This window comes from Podarcis filfolensis, assembly GCF_964270895.1.
Source record: "Podarcis filfolensis genome assembly, chromosome: 7".
Taxonomy (NCBI): Eukaryota; Metazoa; Chordata; class Lepidosauria; order Squamata; family Lacertidae; genus Podarcis; species Podarcis filfolensis.
The window spans coordinates 14,910,207-14,919,943 of record NC_139603.1 but is presented as its reverse complement, the minus strand read 5'-3'; the positions used below and the strand labels follow the sequence as shown (position 1 = coordinate 14,919,943).

Sequence of the window (9,737 nt, the reverse complement as noted above, 5' to 3'; positions counted from 1 at the left end):
GAGTTTCATAAATATAATGTGACATGTTTGCTTTCCTTTTCCTGAGATGTTTGTGAAAAACCCATCTGCAATTCCCCATCCACTGGAGAAGTGGCTCGTATCTGATCTTCAGCAAAGCAGACTGCGGTTGGCTTCGGCCTCCTCTGCTAAGATCCAACAGCAAAAGGAAAGCAATGATGAAACCAATTAAGCATGAATGTGCACATTTCAGCAGCAGCGATTTCAGGATAGAGACATTGTCAAAGTTTGTAACCGTCGAGTTTGGAATTTGAATTTGTTCAGCTGGTAATGCCCGGCGATAAAACAAACTGAGCACAGTGTCGCCAGGAACTAGTTTTCTTGCTCAGAATGTAAAACAAGTATCCAGGCAGCACGACGACTGGCCAGGCTGCTTTCTAGATATGTGATGAAAAGTTATTCAGTGTTAGCCCCTTGCTTTCACTGAAACTGCCTTGCATTGCTGCACATAACACATACCCTCCAATAAAGTGTCTCTATTTTCCTGAGGAGGGACACGGGTGGCGCTGTGGGTTAAACCACAGAACCTAGGACTTGCCAATCAGAAGGTCGGCGGTTCGAATACCCGCAACAAGGTGAGCTCCCATTGCTCGGTCCCAGCTCCTGCCAACCTAGCAGTTTGAAAGCACGTCAAAGTGCAAGTAGATAAATAGGTACCGTGCGCTGCTCTGGTTCGCCAGAAACGGCTTAGTCATGCTGGCCAATAAAGCGAGATGAGCGCCGCAACCCCAGAGTCAGCCACAACTGGACCTAATGATCAGGGGTCCCTTTACCTTTACCTATTTTACTGAGACAGTCCTGGAATGATTAATAATAATAATAATAATAATAATAATAATAATAATAATAATTTATTTATACCCCGCCCATCTGCCTGGGTTTCCCCAGCCACTCTGGGCGGCTTCCAACCGAATATTAAAAACAATACAGTGTCAGACATTAAAAACTTCCCTAAACAAGGCCACCTTCAGTTGTCTTTTAAAAGTATTGCCTTGACATCTGCTGGGAGGGCGTTCCACAGGGCAGGCGCCAATACCAAGAAGGCCCTCTGCCTGGTTCCCTGTAACCTCACTTCTCACAGTGAGGGAACTGCCAGAAGGCCCTCGGAGCTTGGCCTCAGTGTCCGGGCTGGATGATGGGGGTGGAGACGCTCCTTCAGGTACACAGGACCAAGGCCATCCTGGCTTCTGATTTGATCTTGGAATGTCCCTATTTCCCCTGCCAGCTTCGCCAAACTCAGGGAGGACAAGGAGTTACTGCTTGTCCTGAGCTGAGGCATCCCGTTGCTTCTCCATTGCCTCTCCATGCCCACTGCAGCCGGCCACAGATGCCCAGCCCCACATGATGCAGCAGCTCTGAAGTGCAGGCAGAGGGCAGAGCCGTGGGAAGAAAGAAGGAGTCTTGATTTTTTTAAAAAATGGTTTGTGCATCTGTGTCAAATCTTGCCCCTTTCTAAAATTTATTTGTAGGTAGGTTTCTAAATTTGTAAATCTACCAAAGAAAAAAATAAGATCAGGATTAAGGGGTGTGACATTAGCATATGAGAATGCTGGAGGTGAAATAGTTAAACAGGTTACCCAATCAGGACCCGGGGGGTGGATTCAGTGGGACTATAAAACCAGCTCTGGGAGGGGCAAAGAAAGGAGTTGGTTGGGAGTTGGGTGGTTGGTTGGAGTGGGAGTGAATTGGGATAGTCTGTGGGGAGGTTGAGTTAGTGTAGCGAAATAAGCTGAGTCTGGAACAGTTAGGGGCTAGGAAGACAAGTAAATACTGAGAGGTGGTTTAGTGAGGGAGAGCAGGTAGCGGAAGTTATAGGTCTGGATAGGCACCCCATGAATGTAATTTACCGATACCGTTTATGAAACCACACGCTTGTTGAACTGCAATAAATAAACAGAAGTTTATGTTCCAATTTAACCCTGACTGGACTCAGCATTGTACCAGGTGGGGCCTGGGTGGTGGCAGCGAGAAATAAAGTGGTGGCACAGGGATCAATAGACAGTGAAACGTCCGGGGACCCTGTGTGATCGCCACCAGGGGTTTTCTCAGAATTGCGGAGGGAGTAGGTGCTCTGTCCCATTGGTGCGGTAACAGTGGAAATACTCTGCGGGGGGACGGGACAAAAAATGGGGGGTCAAGGAGGGTCAGTTGGCAGGGGGCATGAGGCATGTCCCTATTTTCATCTGAGGCATGTTGGAGGGTATGATTTCAAGGTGTTGCAAACCCCCCCCCCCGGCTCAAATGACCTTATTTGAAGTTGCTACATCTCCACTCACATATGTGCACCTCACTCATACAGAATCTCCAATACAGTGGTACCTCAGGTTACATATGCTTCAGGTTACATACGCTTCAGGTTACAGACTCCGCTAACCCAGAAATAGTGCTTCAGGTTAAGAACTTTGCTTCAGGATGAGAACAGAAATTGGGCTCCGGCGGTGCAGCGGCAGCAGGAGGCCACATTAGCTAAAGTGGTGCTTCAGGTTAAGAACAGTTTCAGGTTAAGTATGGACCTCCGGAATGAATTAAGTACTTAACCTGAGGTACCACTGTACAGGCTGATTCTGCCAGCCTTCCTAGCACCATAGCAAGCACAAGGCATCACGGCATATATAAACACAACAGCTCATGCCAGACTTCTGTCCCAGGAAACCCTTAATTATTAATTGTTACAATTCACCGGGAGGAGAAGCAAGCAAGCAAGCAAAAAAGAAACGCAATGTCACTTGCCCTCATTACTGGTCCTTCTGCACCAATAGCGGGGAAGTTCTTCCAACCGGAGGTCCACATTTATTTTTTCTGGGCAGCTTTCCAGAAGCCACAGGCCAGAGGTGTCAGGGCCAGAGGCAAAAGGGAGCAGATAAAGTAAAACTTGGCTTTTGTACGGTAGGCTAGTTTCTGTGCACACTCACCAAGAACTCTCCATCCAGCAAGCAAGAAGTATTGTCACGGTTCACGGATACATTGCAGCTGGCCCAAAATACACAAGGGGAGAACAAAGAAGGGCCAGTAAGAGAGGCTTGCGGAGAGTCCTAGGGGCCAGCCAGAGAGGATTGTGGGGGTGCATTTGGCCCTGGGTATGAAAGTTCCCCATTCCTGCTCTTTACCAAGATTGCTATATACATTGCAGGGATAATGCAGGCCAGTTTGCTCACAAGGGCCTGCTTCTAGAATCATAGAATTGTAGATGTGGGTGAACATATCAGACGACACAGCGATTCTTCAAACAGCTCTTGTTTATTCACAGGCCACAATAGAACTGAACTGAAGGGTTCAGTCAGCCTGCTTATATAGAGCTCCAGTACAACGTAACTACAACAATTTTCTAAAACTATCCAATCACTGAACGTCACTTTCGATCCCTTATTTGCATAACTATCTACAGTATCCCCCTGCTGGCCCAGGGTGAGAACTTCAGTACATAACAGTAGAGCTGGAAGGGACTTCGAGGATCAGCCCTCTGCAATGATGGGATCTCAGCTGAAGCATCCATGACCGATGGCCATCCAGCCTCTGCTTGAAAACCTCCAAGGAAGGAGAGTCCACAACCTCCCAAGGGAGACTGCTCCACTTAAAACAGCTCTTACTGTCAGAAAGTTCTTCCTGACATTTAGTCGCAATCTCCTTTATTTTATTTTATAATCACAGAAAACATAACAAGCTATATTTTTTCTAGTACTTTTATTTCTGTTTTTATTTTTGCATACCAGTTATCAGAGGAAAATTGCAAACGCAGTTCCCGCATTTGGGGAAATTGCAGGGGTCACCACACCCGCAGTGCAATGGAGGAGCCTCACTCTGGGAAAACCTCCTTCGTGATCAAGGTGACACCCCCCCCAGGTAAGTATCGGAATCTCCTTTCTTGTAGCTTGAAGCCATGGGTCCGAGTCCTACCCTCCAGAGCAGGAGAAAGCAAGCTTGCTCCATCATCCGTGAGATAGCCTTCTTCAAATATATAAAGGACTATTATATCTCTTCTCAGTCTTTTTCCCCAGGCTAAACTTGCCCAACTCCTTCAACCATTCCTCATAAGGCTTGGTTTCCAGGACCTTGATCATTTTGGTTGCCCTCCTCTGCACACATTCCAACTTGTCAATGTCCTCCTTAACTTGTGGCGCCTAGAACTGGACACAGTATTCCAGGTGTGGTCTGACCAAGGCAGAGCAGAGTGGTACTAATACGTCCTCAGACTGTGTTCAAAGCATAGCCAGGGAGTAGGTATGAATCTTTTCAATGTATGGTTAGGGACAGCATATTCTGGAAAGCAAAACCTTTTAACAATATGCAAGGCCCCCATGATTACAAAATTAATGCATTTATTAAGTTCATATAAATGTCACCATTTTTCTTTAGGGAACATGAATGGACAGGCATTTATTAATTTAGCATGTACAGATAACACTAAATGCAGCACGTATTGAAAAAATCAATGAACTTAAAAGTGTGTTTTTTTAACTTCTATTTTGCAATAAGCTGTTCTCTTTAGAAGGGCCTCTTTGCAAAACAGAAGTAATTAAACAAGATTTAGAAACTCATTTGTATTTTAAAACATTCTTAAATGGAGATAAATAATGTATTTTTGCTGGAGAAAAAACTGTACCAGCTAAATGTAATTTATTACTTTGTTTAGTTTCTCAATAATGTGCTGTTCATCAAAAGGCAGCAAGAAAAATCCATCTCCTGAAGTCATAATACATGTGCCGGAACTAATTGTAGCACACAGGAAAATCCATTTCAGATTCCAGAAAGTGTTTTCATGTCTGGAATATAAAAGAAAAACAGTTAAGCTCAAATATGTACACTTGAACCCAGTGCTTGATTTATAAACAAAGACAAACTGGACTTCAAGCCAGCCTCATCCCAGATGTATTATTATGATTATCAATATTGGTTTATTAATTGCCTTCCAAAGAACCATATCAAGGCAAATTACACATAGGATTATTTAAAACAGAACACAAAGGCATGAAATATATTTGAAACAAAACTGAAACCCTAAGAACAAAGATATTCATGGTAAAGACCCATTCTGAGAGCAAATGCAAAATGCAGATATAAGTCCTAGGGGTGGAGCAGTTTGATTCAGTTCACAATATGCAACTCCAAACACATCCACCCTTCAAAATCCACAATTCTCCCATTGCTTGAAGGGCAGTTTTCCAGCCAAGTAAAAAAATGCATATACTGTGGTAAAGTGTGCATATAAATGCAGCAGTGTGTACATTAGAGGAAGTTGCACCTCAAAATGTGTTTATCATGAGGACTTTTTAAATATTGAAATGTGAAGAACTAGATTTAAGATGGAGGAACAGAGAGAAGTTGAACTTGGCGTGTTTGCCCACCCCTGCATGACACTTAGATATTGTGATTGTGCAATTTTAGATTATAAATGCAGGGCCACATTATTGAAAAGTGTGTGAGTGTCCCCTCTGCCTCATATTCTAGTTACTGAAAACATGGGCATGGAGATTTTTGACATGAGGCAAACTTACAAATATGCAGTCTCTCGCATCATGCACTTCAAAGGAAGTTGTATCACATGGCTTATAAAGGGAGCCAAGAGCAGTTTAAAACAATAAATACCAGTGTGATTCTTTGCATATCGACACAAAATTTAAGTCTACAATATTCACTGGAGAATACTCCAGAGGTGGATTTAGGGCAGTGGTGGCAAACCTTTTAGAGACCAAGTGTGCAAACTGCAACCCAAAACCCACTTATTTATCACAAAGTGCCAACATGGCAATTTAACCTATATATCTCATTTTTTCTGTGTGTTTCACGTTTCTTCTTTATGACTGCTGTCAGAATAAATAATCCTTCATTACATTCTTCATTAAATTATCTTTCAATTGATATATAATTTTATGGTATAACTCAGCGCTTTTTTTTCTAAAAAAATGTTTGGGGTACTCTCATTTTAACTCAAGAAAATCACCACCGGGGGAAAAATAAATACAGTTTAAACTGGGAAAAATAAATACAGTGGTACCTCAGTTTTCGAACAGCTTAGTTCTCGAACTACTTGGAACCTGAACACTTCAAACCCGGAAATGAGTGTTCTGGTTTTGGAAATTTTTTCGGAAGCCGAACGTGCTCTGTTCTGAGTATAACTTCCATTTTGACTTAAACCAGCTTCAGCAACTGAGCCCTGGCTGAGCCAGAGTGAACAAGTTATGTTAGTGTTGGGGGATAACTAGCCTCACATAACCAACATGCTTAAGTCTAATTACTTCAGGAAGGGGTTAATGCCATAGAGTAAGCCGTCCTGCTAGGCTTAGCTAGGTCACTCCCCCTCACCTTAGGAGGAAGGTAATCAAGCCTATTGTTGTATCTCAGTCTATCAGAGAAGCTCAGCGAGTCAAGAGGTCTGAGTTGGTTGCTCCAAGTTCCGACTGCATGACTCTAACAAGCCAATCTTATTTAGGAAGTTTGGAACTAAGCCAAGTTTTACTGCCTGTGCAACATTTTCTGAATGCTTTATAGGAAAGCACCTGAAACTGACCTTTGGAGAGTTTATAAGTAAACCATTTTTTAACTTACCAAATATGTGATGTATTTTTTTCCTATGCTAACTGAAGAGGGACGTTTTAGAACTCACAAGGACATATTTTAAAGGTTTAACAGCCTCTATTTCCATGCTTTGCTTTGCTGAATATTTTGTGATTTTATATCTCTGTTGTGGTTCTCCCACCAAAGAGTATTTGCCCCATCTTCTATTTTGGCATCCAGGAGTTCTCCTTTTTGTACCTACATTTCTCCTTGCCACCAACAAGCGTATATTTGGCTGGGGGCTTAATGCTGGCTGAGCCAAACATCCACTGCATTCAAAGCTGCTCATTGCAGTGGAACTTGCTATAGGATGTCCCTCGTGTAACCCACATGTTGTTGTTGTTTAGTCGTTTAGTCGTGTCTGACCCCATGGACCAGAGCACGCCAAGCACTCCTGTCTTCCACTGCCTCCCGCAGTTTGATCAAACTCATGCTGGTAGCTTCGAGAACACTATCCAACCATCTTGTCCTCTTCTCCTTGTGCCCTCAATATTTCCCAACATCAGGGTCTTTTCCAGGGAGTCTTCTCTTCTCATGAGGTGGCCTAAGTATTGGAGCCTCAGCTTCAGGATCTGTCCTTCCAGTGAGCACTCAGGGCTGATTTCCTTCAGAATGGAGAGGTCTGATCTTCTTGCAGTCCATGGGACTCTCAAGAGTCTACTCCAGCACCATAATTCAAAAGCATCAATTCTTCGGCGATCAGCCTTCTTTATGGTCCAGCTCTCACTTCCATACATCACTACTGGGAAAACCAGTTGAGTTGCCATAAGAGTTGCCAATTCATTGCAGTTCAATTATGTGTTTAGTCTTTTCAACATTATTACTGAGAATAATGCATTTCTGCAGAATGCCAAACAATTATAAAAGTTTGTTTCCCCCCCCCCAAAAAAAGATGTGATACTTTATAATGATGACTTCACACACATCACAAGCCCAATTGTTCCTGTGGTATACAGAACAGGGTATTATAAGTCCAACAGCTTTTATCACCTAATTCTTCACATCCCAAAATACATTTTGGACACAATGCCACGCTCCCATTTTCTCCACTGACATTTCCGAAACAATTCCACCAGCATAAAATTACCCAAGCAATCTGACAAGTGTAGATCTTGCTAATGTCTAAATTATTGTAGCAACGAGAAGCTGTGTGTTTTGTGCATTAAACTTTAAACATCATCCATAAAAGCTCAACTGCATGCCTGCTTAAATATGGGTTACGAAAATATCTATTATCAGAAAGGCTCAAATGGGATTTAACATTTGGTCTTCGGTTAAGTTGATGGTAATGCAGACTCCTTTTGTTTGTTTGGCTTTTAGGTGATAAAACTGAAAACATGAAGACAGCTTTAATTACAAGCATTCAATAATCCTACAGTATGTATGATAAAAAGGCACTGAGATTTGTTTTTAATAGCCCGAGGGGCTATTTTGACTTCTCTACTCATTTCTCTGTGTATTAAAAATGCATTATTAGTAGCGTTCACAAGATTGCTTAGAAGTCTGGGCTTTTTATCCTCCTCCTTTATTTTTTGTATACTAGAATTATCTGGTTTTCTTTTCTATTCATGCATTTAGTTAGCCTGATTCCTTTCAAAAAGTGAAGTATCTTCAGTTAGAAACTTATATATCTGAAATATTCAAGGATGGTTGAAGGACCAGATAATTCAGTTCCAGCAAGGTATGTACTTTGGGCCAAACTACACATGAATTTAAATGGGCTGTTCAATTTCATGTGCAGGTGTGAAGACGGAATTAAACCCCTCCCCTATTGCGATCCAGACAAAAATCCCTCTTGCACATGAAGAGACTTGTCTGCAAGGGAGAAGCAAAGGTAAGAAATTTGCACACATGCAGCTCTGCAAGCAGACTTTGTGCAGCTGAGGAATGCTACAGTGTATGGATGTCTAAATGTCTCAAGCTTCAGCAAGACCGAGATAAAAATATTTTTCATTCATTAATTAAATGTTATCTTTAACTTATTACGGCCACCCCATCTGAGAATTTGATCACCTTTCTGTATTTATTAAAAACGTTTTATAGTTTATCTCTTTCGTGCAAGGATAGTTCTCTGCTGTTTGCTCCCTGGAATTACAAACAGTGCCTTTGAAAACAAGAACATAGCAACAAGCTTCCGTCATTCTTAACAGTTGTCCATCAAGCCAACATCTGATGTCTTCCAAAAACCAGCTCTCTTGGTCCTCCTAGGCAGTCATGAACTCTAATATAAGCCATGAGTGAGGCAGTCACTTTCCTTTCATTCAGTATTTGGATTATAGTTACCTAGAAGCTTTCTCCTGTAACATAATTATGCCATAGGCTATAGGATCAATTTAGTTGTGTAAAGCCAGTAGACCTGAGAAGTTGGTAAATGAATGGAGAACTGAACTTGAGGCAAAGAGTGAGTGGGGAGTAGAATATACCTAGCTGTGTGTATGGTTTGGGAGCTGCACGGCCAGGGAAAAAACAATGCTGTCCAGGGTTGTAAAGACTGCAGAGAGAATAATTGGGTGCACACTTCCCACCTTAGATCAAATCTATGTTGCCAGGTGCCATAAGAAAGCAGCAGAGATAGCGCAGGATAGTGATCTCTTTCAGCTTCTGCCTTCTGGAAGAAGGTATAGGGTTATAAAGGCCAGGACTAGCTGCCTGAGAAACAGTTTCTACGCAAATGCAATTCTGCTTCTAAACGCAGCATAAGGGGTCTCTATAGTATAGTGTATTTTATAGTATAGTGTATTTTATAGTATAGTATAGTATAGTATAGTATAGTATAGTATAGTATAGTATAGTGTATTTTAAAATGGGGTTTCAGAGTTTTTAGAGGTTTTTGAATGTTTTATGTAGTTTTTCAATTTCATTGTTCTGTATGGGACAATGACAATAAAGCTATCTATCATCTATCTATCTATCTATCTATCTATCTATCTATCTATGTTGTCACCATTCAATCAGTATTTGTTTTGTAAAATCAGCCCTGGTGTACACACACACACACACACACACACACACACTCAACCTATGGAGAGCCTGCGTTATTTCTGCACAACCCTGCAAATACTAACAGCTTCCACTTTGGGGAAATAAATATTTTTTTTAAATAAAAACAAAACATGAAACTGCTTTTGGATTCAGCATAGTTAACATGCTCTTTCTATTTCAGGCTT

General features: G+C 41.9%; 1 long non-coding RNA gene across 1 annotated transcript; it reads left to right on the top strand.

Annotated features, from left to right (window-relative positions):
• The first annotated feature begins 3,869 nt into the window (after positions 1–3,869).
• LOC310767293 lies at positions 3,870–8,061 on the top strand. Its single transcript, XR_014550848.1, has 2 exons — positions 3,870–4,236; positions 7,891–8,061. It is a non-coding gene; the product is annotated as an uncharacterized lncRNA (long non-coding RNA).
• Positions 8,062–9,737: the final 1,676 nt, after the last annotated feature.